The following is a 20,964-nucleotide window of genomic DNA, read 5'->3' as shown; positions in this document are numbered from 1 at the left end:
ACCCTCCACACACACACACACTACCCCACTCACCCTCGTTCCCACCCGTCCGGCCAAATCCACTCTCCCCCCACCTCCGATTCTTCCACCACCCCGTCCTCTATAACCGACCCACACCCATCGCGCCTCCCCGCCATCGCAGAACCACCCTCCCAACCATTTCCTCTCCACCCCCCCCCCGACACTCCGTTCTCGCGGCCCCCCAATTCCCTCGCTTTATTCCCCCCCCCCACTCCTGATCCATGAGTACTCATTAGCCGCCCCAACCCATCACCTAGACCTCGCCACCGCGGACCACAGCACACACCCTAACACCCCACCCCAACACCACACTGACGAACACACACGCCCACCACCCCAAAACACCTCCACACCCCCCAACCCGCCCATCACACACAACCGCCCCCCTACAAAACCCCAACACTCAACCCTCTCGATGCTCACCATACAACCACCCCTCTGCCATCAATCCCTACACCCAAATCCCCCCACAACCGCCTCCCCCCCCTACCCCCCCCACCCCCCCACACAACAACTAACCCAACACAACCAATAACCACACCCCTCCCAACGCAAACCCAGAACCTGCAACCCAATCCTTCCACCCCACCACTCGGCCCGCAGAATACACTGACACATCTCCCTAGAAACCACCACCTTCTTCTCCCCTAACCCTACACCAACACCGCACACACACCCCCCCCCCCCTCATCACAACCCCACACACTAGCCAGACCACCCGCCACAAAACAATCACTCCGATATCCAATCACACCCCCCCCCCACCCACACCACCCACCAATCCCCAACCACTCACTCCCAAACACCACCCTACACCCCACACCCCCCCCAACCCCACCCCACCCCGACAACACACCACCCCGCACCCCATCTTTCACATCCACCACACCACCCCTTTACCTCCGACAAACCCACAGCAACCGAACCCACATCATCCACAAACACTCCCCAAACCTACCCCACCACCACGCCATACGTCCCCAAAGAACATCAAAACCCTGCGATCATTCTCTCAACTTAAATCACACACAAACTCAACCCACACACCCCCCAATAAATCATACCCCTCCACACAACCAACAATAAAACCACCACGCAAAAACATCAACCCACACCCCACCAATAGCATCACTCCGCAGACGTCGTCAATTCCCTCTGCCCACCAACACCCAAAACCCAACCCTCTACCCAACACAACACCAAAACCCATGAACAGGAAACCTCCTGAAAACCACTAAACACAACGAATGCCCCTCAACCCCAGATACAAATGCCGAAAACACCACCACCAACCAAACACCCCACCACCACCCAAACAACCCACCCCACCACAACTACCACGAACGATCCCCCCCTCGGCCGAATCCACACGATCACCACCGCCGCACCCACCCACACCGTCTCAACAATTAACACTCACAACCCAGAGCCCCCCCATCACCACCAACCGCAAGCATCGCCAGCAAAAACCACCGGTGCCCACCCACCACGCGCCCACAACTCATGCGACCCAACGCCACAAATCACCCACAGCGACCTGACGAACAGAGCCACGGTTTAGCAACCCAGGCCGGACATCAGCCAGCCGAGCCCAGCCCGCACCAGCCCGACCCGCTAATCTCTACGATCCCCACACCCACCCCCACCTACAGCGCACAGCCCTCAACTCCCACAACGCCCCAGCGCACCCGGTCTAGCCGGCACCACCACCCCCCCCACACCCGTACCACCACCCAGCACCTGCCCCACAAAGAGGCCCCCCACGACCGCACCTGGCTGGACTACCCACACCCCCTCACTGCCCCGAACAGCCTATCCGGAACCGCCACTGTCCATCACCCCGTCGCCACACACCGCCAGCCACACACCCGCACCCCCCAACACGCACCGACGCACCCCACCCAACCCCCAAGGTCGAAGGCCCCCCCTCCAAGCACCGACCCCGCGCAATACCCAGCCCCAACTCGAATCGGACAACTCCGGCCCAAAAAGCGCACAGGCAGGCCGCGGACGCTGCAACCGGCACGCGCCCTCTTCCCCCGGCTCCAACCTCACGCCCGACCGGCCCACTCCCCCCCCACTCACCAAACCAGTAAATTCGCATCCGGGCTAGACCCACCCCCAAATCACGCAAATCCCCGACCCACAGCCAGCGAGGCGCCCGGCGAAGCCGCACCACCGCACCCCCACCGCCGGTCGCCCTCCCCTCCCCCGCGCTGAGAGATTGCACGTAGGACGCCCACCAGGGAACCGGGCATGCCAGGCGACAACCAGCCACGACACACCACCCCCACCATTAGCCAACGAGAGGACAAGCCCGGTTACGCGGACTGACCCCCGACACCCTCACTACGACCAGCCTATACAGGCCCGATACGCCGCAGTGGAGCGAGCTCCCGTCCCAGGTACGCGAAAACGGAGGGCGAGACATATGACCCGCCAGTGCAGGCGAGGCAAGGCAGACCCCCCCCAGAGCCACCAAGTAGGGAGAACAACGGATCTCTGAACGGACGCTACGGAGCACATGACACCTCCAGTCCGTCCTTACGAGACCACAACCACTCACAATTCACATACCCCCTGAATCGCTCGATAACAATACGTCCCAGCGGAAGCTCATCTCCTAACCGCGAAAGATAAAGGAGGAGAGAAACGCAGGTAATGGGAAAAGAAAGAGGGAAGCCAGACGAAGGAGTGCAAGAAAGACCAAGAAAGTCTAACGCAAGAAGGACAGATTGAGTAAAAGAAGAACGTCAGGAAGGAACGAGCGAAGGAAGGGAGGCGGGCGAGACAAGACCGAAGGGGAAGGCGAGGCGAAAGAAGGAGTACAGACGAGAGAGAGACGGAAGGAAAGAAAGTACGGACGTAAAGCGCGAGAGAAGGAGCAGCGGGAAATGGAAAAGGGACACGGGAAATGCCAAGGCCGGAAGAAGCAGAGAGCCGGCAGGACGGCAGGACGGAAGGACGGCACGGAGCAGCCGATGGAGAGACGAGGAAGGGAAGGGACCGGACGCGAAGGACGGACCAAGAGGGAAGGGAGGAGAGGGAGCAAGAAAAAGAGGCGGAGGACGGAAGGAAGAAAGACCGAGACGAGAAGGACAGAGGGATAGGTAGGCGATGGAGAAATGAGGAGCGAAGAGAGAGAGAGAAGGAAGGAATGAACGGAGCAGCAAAGGAAGAAGCGAAAGGAATGAAGGAGAGAGAGAAGGAATGAATGAGGACAGCGATAAGGAAGGAAGGCACATGAAGGAAGGGAGGAGAGAGAACAAGGTAAGCAGAGAGAGAAGGAAGAAAGAGGGAAGGAAGGGAGAGGGAGAAAGAAAGAGAGGGGACGGAAAGGGAGAAGGAATGAAGAAACGAGTCGGAGGAAGGAGGGTGGCGTAGGAGGGAAGGACGAAGAGAGAGGAGGAGATGAGGGATAAATAAGGCCGCAGAAAAGAGGGAAGGAAAGAAGGAAGGCAGGAGCGAAGGAACGAAGGAAGTACGAAGAAGAGAAGGAAGGAAAGAGGTAAGGAAGGATCGGAGAGAAACAAGAAGAAGAGAGCGTAAGGAAAGAAGAAAGAAAGCATGGACGGAAGAAGCAGAGAGAGAAGAAAAAGTACGGGATGACAGAGCGGGAAGTAAGGAAGAAGGAAGTAAGGAGGAGAGCATGCAGGACAGATGGACGGACGGTAAGGAGCGAGCGCGAAGGAAGGAAGGAGGGGGCAGAGAGAGAAGGAAGGCGAGAGAGAGCTAGAAGGGAAGGAAGGACGGCGAAACGCGGGAAGGAAGATTGGCAGTAATGTACGAAGAGCGCGGACAACGGACTACGACCGGCACGGAAGTACGTAGAGAACAGTAGGCCGGCGAGCGCTGACGTAACTGCATCCGAGCCATAGTGACTTACGGCGGGAAGGCAGCAGCGGAGAATGACAGACTTACTGCAGCGAGGCCGGACCGGCAGGCGCGCACAGGACCAGTCGTCCGGCGCTAGAGCCTTACTCCACTCCACTTTCCGTTAATTCTCGGTATGGAAGGAGAGCGAGCCCATAATTCCTCCTCTCCGTACAGTCGATCGATACTGTACATTCTGCCTCCTCTCGATACGGCCGGAATACGGCCTCATCTCTCTCCTTCCTTCTCTCTCTCCTTCCCTCTCTCCATTCCTTCCTTCTCTCTCTCCTTCTCCTTCTTTCCTTCCTCCTCTCTCTCCTTCTTCTCTCTCTCTCTTTCCATCCTTTCCTCTTCTCTCTCTCCATCCTTCCTCTTCCTCTCTCCCTCATCCCTCCATCCCTCCTTCCCTTTGGCCCGCGGGGCGGACGCGTGTCCTCTCTGCTTGCTCTGGTTCGGGATGTGTGAAGAAGAAGGAGAAGGATAGAGGCGAGGACGGAAGGAGGGAGCGCGGCCAGAGAGCAGAGGAAGAGGAAGAGGCGGGGAGAGGAGGGCCCCTGGCCCCTTTTCCTTTGGGGGGGAGGGGGATGTGGGCGCGCCGTGGAGTAGCCCTTTCTTGCGCCCGGAAGCGAGTGAGGAGCGCGGGGCGAGGGCTGCCTCCTTTCTGCCTGCCTCCGCCGCCAGGATGCTTTCCACCCGGTGAAGGCGGCCCTGATCTGATGTACCGGGGCCTCTTACACGCTCCCCAACATCTTGGCCGCCGAGCCGCAGCACCAGGGACCCCTCGAGATCCCCGAGGACGAGCTCGAAGGTCAGAACCCGGGAACCCCAAAACACAGGGAGAGGCGGGGGACCCCTCTTTAGACCCCCCAAATGGGAGAGTGGGGACCCCTCTACGATCCCCAGTGAGGTGAGAGAGATGGTGGACCCTCCCACTTTAAGACCCCCCCAAATGGGAGGGATGGGGGACCACCCTCTTAAGACCCTCCCAATTGAGAGAGATGGGGGACCCCCCTTTTAAGGGACCATCCCCCCAAAAGGGCGCGCTGGGGGACCCCCCTTTTAAGACCATCGCCAAAATGGGAGCGAGCGCTGGGAGCCCCTTTACGACCATCCCCCAAAATGGAGATGATGGGGGCCCCCCTTTAAGACCCTCCCCCCACAAAGGGAGAGATGGGGAGCCGCCCCTTTAAGACTTACTCCCAAAATGGGAGTAGTGATGGGGGACCCCCTTTTAAGACCACCCCCCCAAAATGGGGAGGAGATGCGGGGCCCCCCCTTTAAAACCACCCCTCAAACTGGGAGAGAATTTTTGGGGGACCCCCTTTACGACCCCCCCTTAGACACCAAAGGCTTCCCAAAACCAACAGGAAATCTATGGGGGCCCCCTTATTAGGACTCCCTCCTTGGACCCCCCAACGGCTCCCCCAACACCAGGAAGGGGGATAAATCGGGAAATCCCCCCTCGCGACCCCCCACGTTAGGGAATAGGAACTGGGGGGAACCCCCCTTTAAGCCTCCCCTAAAAAAAAACTGAGGAAGGGGAGGACAGGGAGACATGGGTGACCCTCTCTTAGCGACCCCCCAAAAAACCAAGGTAAGGAGAGACCCCCCAAAACTGGAGTATGGGGGGGAGGTGGATTGCGGATTGAAGGGGGTCAATGGAGAGGCTTGGGGGGTGTTCTTTGGTAGATTGGGGTGTCTCTGGGGTCCCAAATTGGCGGCTGTCAGGGGGGCCCTTGTTTTTTGGGGGGCTGAAGAGGTGTTTTTTGTGGGGGTCTTAACCTGGACGGCTGGGGGAATTCGGGCGGGGTTCAGAAACTGCAGAGAGTTGCTTTGAGGCGAAAGAAGGAAGGAAGAAAAGAAGGAAGGCACTGAAAGACTGAAAGAAGGATGGATGAAAGGAAAGGACAAGGGGAGTATTTAATATTGGGGGGTCCCCCCCTTGAAGCCCCCTCCCCAAAATTTGCAGAGATTCGTTTCCTTTCCTTGTTTTGCAAAGGCTGCAGCAAAGGCACCGGTGGACCCCCTTTTTGGGGAGAGGTGTTTTGTTATTATTAGTATGTTCTTCTTAGTATTTGGGGGGCGTCCTTGCAAAATGTTGGAGACCCCCAAGCAAAGCCCCCTTTTCCTTCCCAACTAGACAACCTGTGGGCGCAAACACAAACAAAACAACAAACAAAAAACCACAAAGCCACGCGCCGGTGGGTGGGCGGAGGACGATGGAGGGAAGGGTGGAACGAAAAAAGGAGGAGGAAGGGGCGAGCGGCCGGCGCGACACACACTGCGCCGGTGGACCATGGAAAATGCCGAGCGTGGGCCCTGAACGAAGAGACAATGCCGGTAGCCGTCTGGCCCGCCCGGCGCCGGCCAGCGCGCCCGCCCCCGCCGCGGCGGCCTGCCGCGCTGGCCAGGCCCGCCAGCCTGCGCCCCCAAACCGGCGGGCGGTCTCTGGCGGCGAGGATAGGCCCGCGGGCCAGCCGGCCGGCCGGCTCGGGCCGGCCGCCGGCCAGTCCGCCGGCCGCCCAGCGGGCGCGCCGGGCGCCGGCCGGGCTGTAGAGCCAGCCAGCGGCACCAGCCGACCAGCCGGCCGTGCCCGCGGCCCGGCGTCGCGCGCAAGCTGGCCGAGCCAGCCGGCAGGCGCGCCAGGCAGCGAGCCAGCCGCGCTCCCGCCCGCCGCCGGCCAAGGCGCCGCTCCGCGCTGCCGGGCCAGCCGTCGCTGCGGCGCGGCCCAGCGGCTAGAGCGAGCCGGCCGGCGGGGCAGCCAGCGCAGAGTACGGTCGGCTGGCGGGCCGGCCCGCCCGCGCGCCCTTGCGGCCGGCCAGCGGCCGAGACATCCGGCAGGCGCTCAATGAGCGAGCCAGCCTAGCCGGCGGTCCGGCGCGCCATCCCGCCGGCCGAGCAGCCGGCCAGGCTAGGCCCCGGCTCCGCGGCCGGACCGCCGCCCGCGATCCGGCGCGGCGTGGCGCATCTGGCGAATCCAGCCGTCAGCGGTTCAGCCGCGCCTCTGCGGGCGGTGGTTTTCCGGCCTGCCCGCGCCCTCGTCCTAACTAGCCTGCCGGCTGGTCAGACTGCTGTCCCTCATCCCTTCTGCTGTTCTCTCCAGCTCTAGCTATCTATCGTCTATGCGATCTATCTAATCTACTCTACTATCTGATTCTAGACTACCTCCTGTCCTTCCCCTCTTGCGCTCTTCCTGCCATTTCGATCGTCCGAAACACCCTCGCCGTCCTGTCGTCCTCTAATGTTTCTTTCATATCCATCATTCCTTCTTGTCCATCCATCCATCCATCCATCCATCATCCTTCCCCTCATCTTCATTCCTTCCTTCCTTCCCTCCTTCCTTCTCACCCTCCATCCTTCTTCAGATGGTCACTTCAGGTGTCCATGTTGAGTCGGTTGATGGCCACCACTTGGTCTGGGCGCCATTGGCACTACTGGTTGGGACATCACTGGACACCCGATGGTCACTTTCAGCGTTGTCCATTGGAGTCGTGTGGGCCCCCATTGTTTTTGGACATCAATGGCCACCAATGGTCTGGATAACAGACGGTCAGGTGTCAAAGCGTTTGATTGACGCCCCAAAGGACCACTGCCCAAATGATTTGGACCAATGATGTTGGAGCAGATGGATCTGCTCTGGGTTCGAGTGCTGAAACCTAATCCCCCCTTATCTTGAAGCTTAAGCAGGATCAGCCCTGGACAGTCTTGGATGGGAGTAGCGTTAGCTCTATCGCAGAGGAGATGAAACTGGCAAAAGCCACTTTTGGAAGCTACTAAGACATATCGACACACAAGACGCCTATATACAGGCGCCACAATTCCCCATTCTCAACTTGGAATCTTAAGCAGGGTCAGCCCCGGACCAGCCTTGTAGGGGAGACCAAAAAAAACCTATTAACATTTGTATTATTCGACAGCTATTGGAGGCACCACATAATTATATGTTACATTATGTTATAATATATCCTATCATATAATATAATATAATTCCCCATTTAAGGATAAATGCGGTCAGGTAATTTAATATATTACATTATATTATAATATAATAGAAATGTTAAAAATAATAATATAATCTAATATATATAATATAATATCAATATCATTAATTATAATGGCCATATAAGATAAATGGAAATTATATTGTATATTCTATTATATTGTATTATAAAATATTATTTTATTATCTTATCTTATATTATATTATAATTTCATTAATTGGCCATTTAAGGATAAAGGGGAATTATATTGTCTAATAATAATAATTAATAAAATAATACTCATCTATTATAATTGAATATAATTGCTCATTTAAAAAGTCTAAATGGGGAATTTATCTTTGCTTTTCGTTGACAATTAATGCGCAACTCGTCGTTTTATCGGTGCGTTGCAGCCCCCGTTTCAGATTCTAGGCATTGTGTTGTTGTTGTTGTTTCGGTTCTGTGCGGCAAAGTTCGCCGTTCAAAGTCTCATTGCGCCAGGGTTTTCATGGCGCCATGGTTGCCACTCTGTTTGGGCGTACCGGTGTGATTGTGCGTGGAAGCACATACTACATGGATATATGGGAGCGCATGGGTGCATGGCGCACATCAATGCATGGCACATTGGCTGTATGGATGTTGTGGCAGTGCATTGGTGCTCGGTGGTGCATGGATGCATGAAGTGCCTGGTGCATGGAATGTGTGGTTGTATGGCGCAGAAGCTGTCATGGTATGCACATAGACCCCATGGATGTGCTGGTGCATTGATGTTATGGTGCATGTATATATATATACACACACACACCCCACACACAAACACACATTTACAGTATTACATGTGTGTGTAGGTGTGTGTATATATATATATATACACACACATACCTCTATATATGGATGTGCATGTGGCATGGCTGTCCCAGCTCACGTTTGCGTTGGGATATGCATGGCTGGATGGAGGATGTGCATGGTGCATAGCTTTATGGATGTGCATGGGATGATGCTCGTGGTCCGCATGGATATATGGGTTTGCATGGCTGCCACAAGCTGCGTGGATTGGTCTATGGATATTGCATGGGCGTATAGATGTATGGGGTGTGCAATCCAGTGATGGGTCCGCATGGCGGCAAATGAAGTTGCCCAAGTGCATGGATACAGGGTGTGTATGAAATGCCGAAGCTGCATGATGTGTGTGGATGTGCATGGTTGTATAGATGCATGTGTGCATAGCATACACTGGTTCTGCACTGGGCCCATCGAGCACCACGGTCCATGCCCGACAACCTCGACTGTGCACTGGATGCCCAGGCTAACTGGATGTGCATAGGACAATTCTGGCGTCCAGACCCGCACCAGACTGCACTAGTGCTCCACTGGAAAGCACATAGTGCCACCGCGATATACTCAATGGCCAAGGGCACATGCACGGCACCAGTGACTGCATCTGTGACGTGACTAGTGCACTGGTGCACGGACACCACAATTGCCATGTTGTGTGTGGATAAGCCAGAGGACAAGGCATGGCTGCCCCATGGTGCACTAGACTGCACACCCTGTGCAATGGTACTGATGCCACTGATGTGCACGGGTCAAGGACCTGCACTGGACTGTGGGACCGGCGCATCGATGCCACATGGCATCGACTGAACCCGCGACCGCACACTGTATTATGCGTGAGAATCGGTTGCAAACGGTGCCCAAACTCTGCATTTACCATCACGCACTGCAAAAGAAAGCCGTCCGGCACGACCGCGCAGGCCCAAACCCCTGTTCCGCGAAAGGTGGGAAGGGCGCATGATGTGGTCCTCTGCACTAGCGCAGGATCCTCCCTGCAATGCACACTCCCCTCTCTCTCCATGGTGCCCTCTGAAAACCGGCCAAACATCTTAACCTCACAGGGTCGCTTTGCGACGCTCAAAGGGGGGGCAATCCACAAGCAACTGCGCTGCAGCGACCACACATGGAGGAGAAAAATCGCCAACATAAGAACCTGCGAGCCCCTTGTCCACATAAATCTGGACAGCATACGACGGCCCGAGGGCCGCTTCATCGCCAGAGACAAAGTTATCAAAGCACCCTCCCTTTTAAATGAGGGCAATGCGCGCAAGAAACAGGAGCCAGTAATATGCCGCTCTCCTCCACTACCCTCATGTTTGTAACACAGTTTCCATTAGTTATGGCATGTATTATTATATATTGGGTTAACGTAATGATGGTCTTGCATCCGGAAGCTTCGATTGCGGTGGCCTCCGGACGATAACCGTGAAACGCAGCGGTGGTTCACAGTGGCAGAAAAAACACAAGCGCGCGGGGAATTGCTTACTTTGAGCAAATGTGATGTGGGGCTTTCCCCTTTCGGAACGTGGCGTCGCGACGTGTCCATCCGCGGGCGGTTCTCCTCTTGCCAGTTTATGAAAACCCGGCAAAGGACAGACTCTCCGGCGTTTTGCGTCCGGAGACATCTGGGGAAAGCGGTCAAAGGTTAATTTGGGGGAAAAGAAAATGGGCTCCAAGCTGAAGAACAAAAACATATCCATACCATCATATTTGCATGCTCACTGTCATCTATCTACCTAGTCTATCTACGTCTCTCATCCAGTCCAGCCATCCAGCCATTGTCGCGTCTGTCATCTATAGCTGCTCTCCCTCCACCATCCATCCATCCAGCTCGAATCTATCCATCCATCTCTCTCTTACTGTCATCTATCTTTTGTTTTCTCTATCCATCCACCCACTGTCTGTCTACTGTCATCTATCTGTCTGTCTGTTTCTCTCTATCCGTCCATCCGTCCATCCACCCATCCATCCATTTCTATCTATCTATCTATCCATCCATCCATTTATCTGTCACATATCTGTCCTGTCGTCGTCTGTCTCTCTTTCTATCCATCATCCATCCATCCATCCATCCATCCATCTCTCTCTATATATCCATCCATCCATTTATCTGTCACTATCTATATCTATCTTCTGTCTTTATCTGTCCACCATCCATCCACCCATCCATCTCTACCTTCTATCCATCCATCCATTTATCTGTCTTATCAATCTATTATACCTATTCTCTCTCTCTCTCTCTCTATCGTCCATCTCATCCCACCCATCCATCTTTATCTGCTGTCCTGTCTGTCTGTCTGTCTCTATCTGTCCATCCATCCATCCACCACCCACCCATCTCTATCTATCTACCAAATCCGCGCGTGGTCGCTGGCTGTCTGTCACTGCATCAGCCAGCCATCCATCCATCCAGCCCACCCATCCATCTCACTATCTATCTACCACTCCAGCATCTATTTGTCTGTCTTACTGCCATATCTATCCACCATCTATCATCTGTTCCTCTATTTATCCATCCACTTGTTTAAGTTGTTGTTGTCATCGTCGTTTTGCTAGGCGCCGGGGAAAACCCGCGCAAACAATGCGGTGAAGAAGCGTCTGCAGACGTCGACGTCCAAGTGTTGCAAACCCCAAGCGCTAAAGATGCACATAGTGGGGTTCTTGGGTATCGGCGCCACATCGTGTGTGTCGTGTAAATGACATGCATGCGCGCTTTTGCGGTTGCGCTGGAGCATCCGCAATCAACGGAGACCCTAATGTGCACCTGTATTCACACTCTAAGTGACCAGGAGCTTAATTGCTCAGCTTCCGCGTCGCATGGTGGCGTGGTGGCATGGTGGTTGGTTTCCCGAACCCGCCCTTTGGTTTCTCACGTCTCAGATGTCAATGATACACATATTGCTCAGATGCGCATGGAAGTTTGTATCCGTGGCCTCCTTGACTTTGTAAATTCGTATCCGTGGGCTTCCTTACTCCACGTTTACTACCTTATTAGTTGTCCCACTATTTAATGCATTCTCATGATGTGCCCAAGGTGTGACGGAAAGGGTATAGATTTGGGGTTGAAGATGGAGTAAGGAAGGGTAGTTTAGTGTTGGATATGGAATGAGAAAGGAGTAGATTCAGGTTGGAGTTGGAGTCAAGAAAGGAAGTAGATTCAGGGATGGAGATGGAGTAAGAAAGGAGTAGATTCAGGGTTGGAGATGGAGTAGGAAGGAGTAGATTCAGGTATGGAGATGAAGAAAGAAAGGAGTAGATTCAGGGTTGGAGACAGAGTAAGAAAGAGAGTAGATTCCAGGTTGGAGATGGAGTAAGAAAGCAGTAGATTCAGGGTTAGAGATGGAGTAAGAAAGAGTAGTCGATTCAGGGTTGGAGACGGAGTAAGAAAGTACTCAGTAAAAGAGAAGGAGTAGATTCAGGATGGAGACTGGAGTAAGAAATGAGTAATTCAGGTTGGAGACGGTAGTAAGAAAGGAGTAGCTTCAGGTTTAGGACGGAGAAAGAAATGAGTAGATTCAGGGATGGAGACGGAGTGAAGAGTAAGAAAGAGTAGTTCAGGGTTGGAGATGGAGTAAGAAGGAGATTTCAGTGTTGGAGTACAAAGGGTTAGATTCAGGTAGAGATGGAGTAAGAAAGGAGTACATTCAGGGATGGAAACCGAGTAGAAAGGAGTAGATTCAGGTATGAGACAGAGTAAGAAAGGAGTAGATTCAGGGTTAGCGATAGTGAGTAAGAAAGTGAGTAGATTCAGGGTGTAGCGATGTAGTGAAAGAGTAGTCGGGTTGGAGATGGAGTACAGAAGGAGTAGATTCCAGGAATGGAGACTGAGTAAGAAAGGAGTAGATTCGGGTTAGAGATGGAGTAAGCAAGGAGTAGGATTCATGGATGGGACGAGTAAGAAAGGAGTATAGGTTGGCGTAAGAAGAGCGATTCAGTTTAGGAATGGAGTAAAAGGCGTAGATTCAAGGTTGGTCTAAGAAAGGTCGATTCAGGGTTATGGATGGATAAGAGAGGGCCAGTTCGTGGTCGGAGATGGAGCGAAAGGTAGTTTTGTGGCCCTGCGTCACATGGTGGCGCATGACGCAACGGTCTCCCTTTTCCGCACAGAGACCTGTGAGGCGTTCAAGGTCTTCGACCAGCGACGGAAACGCTTCATTTCGAAGCAGGAGCGGGCACCGCCATGCGCTCCTTGGGGTACATGCCCACGAGGTCGAGCTGGAGGGCATCATACAGCGCCTGGACATGGATGGTAAGACGGGCACCACCATCGTGGAATGCCATCTTGGAATGCCGTCTTCGGACGCGCCGCTTTACGGAGCCCACCGCTTCTTGAATCCGGTTGACACAAAATGGGAATATTCCATTTTACGTATTTTGCAACTCTTTCTCACCCACGAAAAAAAATAACGCCTTTTTAACGCCTTTCCGTTAAACGCCATCTCCTTTCCGCCATTTTGTCTTTCCGTTCCAGGGGATGACAAGTGGAACTTCGAGGAGTTCGTGACATTACTCGGACCCAGCTTCCACTGTCCGGGATCCCAGAGAAGTTCCACGGGACCGACTTCGACACCGTCTTCTGGAAGGTAATACTCCCTCTTCTGCCATGCAGGAATAGATAGGATCCTTCTGCTATGCGGGAATACATAAGATCCTACGCCATGCAGGAATACTAGGATTCTTCTGCCATGCAGGAATACATAGGATCCTAGAGTCAGAAGGGACTGCTAAGGGCCATATAGTCCAATCCTCCTTCTACCATGCAGGATACATAGGATCCCAGAGTCGAGGGGATTACTAAGGGCCATATAGTTCACCCTCCTTCTGCCATGCAGGATACATAGAATCCTAGAGTCAGGAAGGACTACTAAAGAACATATAGTCCAACCCTCCTTCTGCCATGCAGGAATACAGAGGATCCTAGAGTCAAAAGGGACTACGAGGGCCATATAGTCCAACTCCCTTCTGGACATGCAGGAATACATAGGATCCCAGAGTCGGAAGGGACTGCTAAGGGCCATATCATTCGTCCAATTCCTCCTTCTGCCATGCAGGAATACATAGATCCCAGAGTCGGAAGGGACTGCTAAGGGCCATTAGTCCAATCCTCCTTCTGCCATGCGGAATACATAGGATCCCAGAGTCCAGAAGGGCTATAAGGCCATATAGTCCAACTCAACTTCTGCCATGCAGGAATACATAGGACCCTAGAGTGAGAAGGGGCAATTGAGAGCCGTAGACTAACCTGCCGCCCTCCACCTCTTTGTCCGCCATCTTTCCTGCGCAGTGCGACATGCAGAAGCTGACGGGTGGACGAACTGAAGCGCCTTCTCTATGACACTTTCTGCGAACATCTCTCCCTGAAAAGACATCGAGAACATCTCATGGACTGAGGAGGAGAAGCCACATGGGGAACGCCGAGGAGTGCGCCGTCGATGTCGAACGAAGCCGAGATGCGGGATGCCGTGCGGCACCGGGTCAGAGTGACCCATGCACAAATAAGTATGCAAAACCACGCCAAATACAATGTGCGACGTGCAACTGTGTACGCAAATAGGACATGAAAAGCGTTCATGACACGATTTCGCGAACCTGGCTCTTTTTTTAACGAATCGCATCCCTTCATATGCCTTTTATAGCAACAAAATTAATTCCGTGTCTCGCTTCTTCTCAACCCGAGCGTGTTCGAACAACAGATCCGACAGACGTGCGTCCGGAAAAGCCTCATCTGCGCCTTCCCATCGCGTTCATCATCAGCGTCATGCTCATCGCCGCAAACCCAGGTGCTGCGCAGTGGGATGAAATAGCTGCGCCGGGATGGCGGACGGAGAAACAGACGCGCGGTCCCCCGAGCGGGACAAAAAGGAAATCCGCAAACTATACCGTTTACGGATACCGGAGCGGCGGCACCATTTTCTTTGGAGGGGTCCTCTTCGCGACGCGTCCATCTTGTCTGCACGGTTTCGTCCCGGATTCGCGCCGGGGGGGGTCCCTGCATGGCGGGAATTTTTTGCGCACTCAATTTTTAAGCATGCAAAAGCGCGCATGACGAAGATGCTGCGTTTTTCTCCTTATCCTGAGTGATGCATACTGTGTGCTTTTATATCGAAATATTAGGATCCTATAGAGTATATAAGGCAGTATTAATATATATAGATATATAAATTTAATATTTACGAATAACCGTAAGCAATACACGCGCACGCGCGTCGCAGTTTTTGTATCCGAAGGCATTGCTTGGACATCGAAACACGTAAACGAAAGGGCTGGACACCGGTCACTTCGCTGTCCGATCTATGCACTTCCCCCCCATAATGTCCCCTTTGTCCCATTGGCGTTCTCGTTCGGACACACAAACGAGGCGGCAAATGGCCATGCGCCACACACCGCTTGCGCCGCTGTCCCTGGGAGACGCGAGAGATGATGCCATCTTCTAGATGCGCCATGCATGTGTACATAACGCATGCCCACGGAGACACCATCTTGAACCGCCCTTCGACGCGGGTCCGGCGCTGTCCGTGTCCCAATATGGCGGGCCATATCCCCCCCGATTGTGCCATTGCGCCTACCCCCATATGAAAAAACGAATCAGATTGTGCCTTATTTCCGTTTCATGCGCAAAAAATTTGTCGTCGGTCCTCTTTGTGGCTGAGCCTCCGCCTTCTTTTCCGTGAATGTATTGATTATTGATTATTTTATTTTTGTGTATATGTGACGCAATAATAATATATGTTAATAGGTTTTTTTACGGAGAGAGAGAGAGAGAAAACGTGCATGGACCGCGTTCCTTGGTTTCGCCCATTTTGGAAGAAGATTGTCGTATGGGAAAAGAAAGGAAGGAGGGAGAAGAAAAGGAGGAAGGAGGGAGAGAGGGGAGGAAGAAGGAAGGAAAAATGAAGGAATAAAGGAGAACGAAGAAAGAAGAAAGAGAGGGGCAGAAAGGAAGTGAAGGAAGGGACGGCGGGAAGAGACAGGAAGGAGGATGAGCGAGAGAGGGACCAGGAGGGAAAGCACAAGTGAGAGACGAGAGGAAGGAACAGGAAGGAACGGAATGAAGGAGGAGAGAGAGACCCGACCGCGCGGGAGCGACGTGACGGGAAACCGCAAAGACGATGAGAAAACCCACCGCAACAGAAGCAAGGAACCACCACCCCCGGCCAACCGCCCCACACCCGCGCACCCACCGCACCCCCCCACCCCGGCAAAAGAACCGGAAACCAGGACAAGAGCGAAGACAAACGAAGAGAAAGGGGAAAGAAGAGAGGCAGAGAACAAAGGAAGGAAGGAAGCGAAAGGAAAGAAAGACGACGGAAGAAAACGAAGGATCCACAAAAACCAAAAAAAAAAAAAAACGGAACTAAAAACAAAAAAAAAGGAAGAGAAAGGAAAGAAAGAAAGAAACAAAAAAAAAAAAAAAAAAAAAGGGGGAGGAACAGCAAGACAGGGAGGACCGAGAAGAACCGCCGAAAGGAAGAGAATAGAGACGACGGAGGAACACGAAGAGCAGTGACGGAAAACCAGAAGGACGGAACGGATACAGGACAGGCGGAACAGTGAGGCAAACAAAAAAGGGAAGGAAAGGAAGAAAAAGAAGGAAGAGAGAGGGAGAACAAAGAAGAGACGTGAGGAACAGAAGGAAAGAGAAGGAAGAAAACCAGGGAAAGAGAAGAAGGAAGGATAAAGGAAAAGAAGGACAAAAGAGAGAAAACAGAAGGAAGAAAAAAGGACAGATAAGAAAGGAAGAAGGGAAGGAGAAAGGAAGAAAAGAAAAAGGAAGGAGATAAGGAAAGGGAGAAGAGAACGGAAGAGTACGACATCAAAAACCCCGACAAAGAACGCCCGTACAAAGGAATACGAATACACCCAGGACAAAGACAGAAAGAGCAAGGAAACAACACGGAACAAGAAAAGGAAGAAAGGACGAAAGGAAGACACAACGAACAGGGAGATAGGAAAAGACAGCAAAGAGGAAACAGAAGAAGAGAAAGAACAAGGACAAAAGGGGAAAGGAAGAATAACGCGAAGAGGGAAGAAAGAGTGCAGGGAAAAGAGAAAAGGAAAGAGGGAACCGGAGAAAAACCATAAAGGTAGGGAGAGACGGGAAGAGAAGGACAGGACAGCAACGAAGGAAGGAAGGAAGGAAGGGTCACTCTAAACGCCCATCCAAGCCACTCCCATTCCTTCCCAAAGGCTTCCCTTTGCCCACCTTGGCCTGCGTCCCCCCCAAAAAAACAAAACCACTTTCCCGAAAAACAACAAATACGCGTTTCGTTGTTATTGAGAGGAACTTTTTGTGGCCCCATTTCTAATAAAAAAAAAATAAAACTACTACTCTGCTTGTTCTAATAAACAACAGCTCCTCTGGTTGGCTCTTCTGTTATATTCCTGGTTGGTAAAATAACAGACGTTATTAAGTTAAAATTAAAAAAAAAACCATGGATGCAGCCTGGATCGCATTGCCCTTTGCCTGCCAGCATCACACTCCTGGCTGCTTTCATTAGAGACCAACCTATATTCCAGTCAAGGTTTGTTCAAAGCAGAATAATAGGAGATAATACATCAGGATCCTACAAGTCCGGACCAACACTACTGACGGGCCAATAGTCCAACCCTCCTTCGCCAGCAGAAATACATAGAGACCATAGAGTACGGAGGGACTACTAAGGGCCATATAGTCCAAACCCTCCTGCCATGCACGGAATACAACAAGACCCTAGAGCAGAAAGGACATATTAAGGGCCAATAGTCCAACCCTCCTCTGCCATGCAGGACAAATACATAACACCCTAGAGCCAGAAGGGACTATTAAAGCCATATATCCCAACTCTCCTTCTGCCATCAGGAACAAAAAGACCCTAAGTCGGAAGGGACTACTAAGGGCCCATAGAGTCCAAACCCTCCTCTGCCCCAGCAGGAATACATAGGCATGCATAGAGCAACTCACTAAGAAGCCATAAGTCCAACCCTCCTTCTGCCAATGCAGGAAACAATAGGACCTCAGAGTGGAGGGACTACTAAGGGCACCAATAGTCCAACCCTCCTTCTGCCATGCAGGAATACATAGGACCCTAGAGTCAGAAGGGACTACTAAGGGCCATATAGTCCAACCCTCCTTCTGCCATGTAGGAATACATAGGATCCCAGAGTCGGAAGGGACTGCTAAGGGCCATATAGTCCAATTCTCCTTCTGCCATGCAGGAATACATAGGACCCTAGAGTCGGAAGCGGCTACTAAGGGCCATATAGTAATATTCCATATATGAATATACAATCAAAACCATCCAACCTGTTTAAATAAAATAAAAGGAGACTCCACTACCTTGTGAGGCACATTAATCTTGTCTGGGCCTCCGCCATCCGCGCCGACCTCCAGCTGATCCGCCAGCTGAGCTTTTTAACAAGTTTTCCCGTAACGGCTGCCACGTCGATGATGTATTGTGCCATTACTGTCTGTAAAAATATATATAAAGCTGTCAGAGGCCGTAATTCATGGCTTGCTGCAGTTAACTCAGATCATAACTCATTGGATGGAGAATCCGAAATGGTGGTCCGAAAGGACTCCCGCAATAACTTCACCTCTTTGTGACTGTGTATTGTGCGGTCAACTTTTAACTAAAAGTCGCACTGAAAGGCCTAGAGATTCCTAGAGAGGACACTCTACTAGGCTTTTGTAGCTCCTCCAGTGCAACTCTATGGTCAATCTTAAGTAAAAATGACACTGAAAGGCCTAGAGATTCCTAGAGAAGACACTACTAGGCCTTTGTAGCTCCTCCAGCACAACTCTATGGTCAATGTGTGGCAGATGTTGACCACAGAGTTGCACTGGAGGACCTAGAGATTTCTAGAGAGGTGTCCTCTCAGGTCAAAAACATGGTGTTTTTTTTGTTATTTGTGTTTTTTCCATATTCACGGATAATGTGTGCTGCAGTCCAAAACAGCCAAAGGCCCGTCCCCAAAAGCCTAGTTTCCACCCTCCAAGCTAGGATGATGGGCACTACACAGTCCAAAAGAGCTAAAGACCCATCTCTTATTTATTTATTTATTTATTTATGTTGTCTTGTTTTCCTACTGAGGCGCTGAGGCGCAGTCGAGGCCTAGGAGACCCCCCCTTAAGCCTGCCCTCGATTTACCAAATGAAATATAAATAAACACACATAAGTAAATATAAATATGAATGGGGAACCATTTCATATATTATATTATTTCATATTATAAGTACTGTAGTATAAATATGACGGAGGAATGGTGGTGTTGGTGTTTATTTTTCCTGCTCAACCAGTTGAGGCCTAGTAGACCCAATTAAGCCTTCCCTCGATTTACCAAATAAAATATAAACAAACACACATAAGTAAATGATTTATTTATTTATTTTAGGAATATTTATTTATTTATTTATTGAGAGAAATGGATTTGAATCAAACATTTAAGAGTTAATAAAAGTTAGAAACACATGAAGAGTAAAAATAATGTAAGACTATATAATTGTTTGCTATAGTAAGATTACATATATACATGTATAATATAATCAATATATCTATTCTAATAGGATTAAATAAAGGTCAGCTGAGGCCCTTTAACTGAAAGGGAATTTTATAAAAATATATGTTAGTAAAAGAAAGTTTAGATAATCTTTTTATAACACTGTTATTTATTAAATATATTGTTTTACAAGAATAAAGGGGGTTTATATCTTTGATTATAAATTAGCTAAACTTATAAAATATGCTGGACTTAGTTATTTTAAATAGTATTTTTTGGCTCTATTAAGATTATCAAAATGGCTAATTGACAAGAATACTTTTTTTATAAAAGGGTGACTTAAAGTTCACAAAAATGTCTAACTGACCATGTGTAATGGGGGCTATGAATATTAGAACACACCTATGGCTCTATAATGATTAATTTAAATGGTCATGGGATTTCTGATGAGATATGTTATGGGTGGAGTTTTTACATACATGAAAAGGTGGTCTTAAAATTGATCACATGTCTAGATCTGGGCAATAAAAATGAGATAGAAATATTTTGTAACAGAAAATGTCTTATAAATACTGTGTGAAACCTCAGACGGTGTGCCTCTTGCCTGAGACACCCCTTCTTGCAAGATTGCAATTAATAAATTGGAAATTGCTGCTTCACTTGTTTTGTCCTGATTAATTTGTTTTGGTACTTTGGTACTTAGGAAAAAAATCTGTATCTCACATTTATGTTGTTGTTGTTTTACCTCAGGCACTAAGGCAGAATTGAGGCCTAATAGAGCAAGCTAAGCCTGCCCTCGATTAACAAAACGAAATATAAATTAAACACACATAAGTAAATATAACTTTGACGTGGAGGGAACCATTTCCTTAAATGAATTTATTTATTTATTTAGGAGTATTTATTTATTTATGTTGTTGTTGTTGTTGTTGTTGTTGTTTCACCTCAGGCAGCCCCTGGCTGAGGTTGGGTAGGGGCCTAGAAGGCCCCGCCTAAGCCCGCCCTCGATTTTGGGCTCCGCCCGTGAGGTAAATTGAAATTAAAATTAAAACCAAAGCGCAAATCAATGCTCGGGAACCGTGTCCCAGGCATCTCCTAGCCGCGATGGGAATAAATGCCCCTTTCCAACCGAGGCGGGGCTGAGGCCTAGTAGGCCCGCCTCGATTTTCGCTCCTCCCCGGCCGCCATCTTGTGGTGGTGCGGAGGAGGAGAGAAGCCGAGGCCCAGCCGAGACGGAAAGCTAGCGACAGCCCCGGCGACCACCGCCCCCTCCGAAGGTGAGGGGGCTGGAGCCCCGCCATGGCCCGAGGAGGAGGCGGGGGAGGCCGGCCTCACTGGGTAAGCAAGGCCGAGGCTTGGGCCTAGTCGCCTCGGGGCTCAATAAAAACGAAGAGGGGCCTAGTTGTCATTTCGTGGCTGTGTTTGTTGTCATTGTAACGAGGGCCCAAGTTTACCTCACAAAATTGATATTATTATTATTATTATCATCATTATTATGTATTAATTAAAACGGCTTCGATGCAACCATCTTCCTCTTCCTCCTCCTTTTCTATTTGCTCCTACTTCATTTTAAAGAGCTCAGTAAATCAATGCTAGTAGTAATAGTAATAGTAGTGTTACTGTAGTAATATAGCAATTGCAACGTCACTATAGCAATATAGTAATAGCAAAGTTGCTGTAGCAATAAAGTGATAGTAATAGCAACGTTACTATAGCAATATAGTAATAGCAATGTTACTGTAGTAATATAGCAATAGCAACGTTACTATAGCAATATAGT

General features: G+C 50.9%; 1 pseudogene; it reads left to right on the top strand.

The window, feature by feature from the left end:
* Positions 1-4,611: 4,611 nt before the first annotated feature.
* Positions 4,612-14,512, top strand: LOC121917670 (annotated as a pseudogene).
* The last annotated feature ends 6,452 nt before the right edge of the window (positions 14,513-20,964 follow it).

This window comes from Sceloporus undulatus, unplaced genomic scaffold (genome assembly GCF_019175285.1).
Source record: "Sceloporus undulatus isolate JIND9_A2432 ecotype Alabama unplaced genomic scaffold, SceUnd_v1.1 scaffold_68, whole genome shotgun sequence".
Lineage (NCBI taxonomy): Eukaryota > Metazoa > Chordata > Lepidosauria > Squamata > Phrynosomatidae > Sceloporus > Sceloporus undulatus.
Note: the sequence above shows the minus strand (reverse complement) of the source record. Positions and strands in the feature narration are given on the sequence as shown.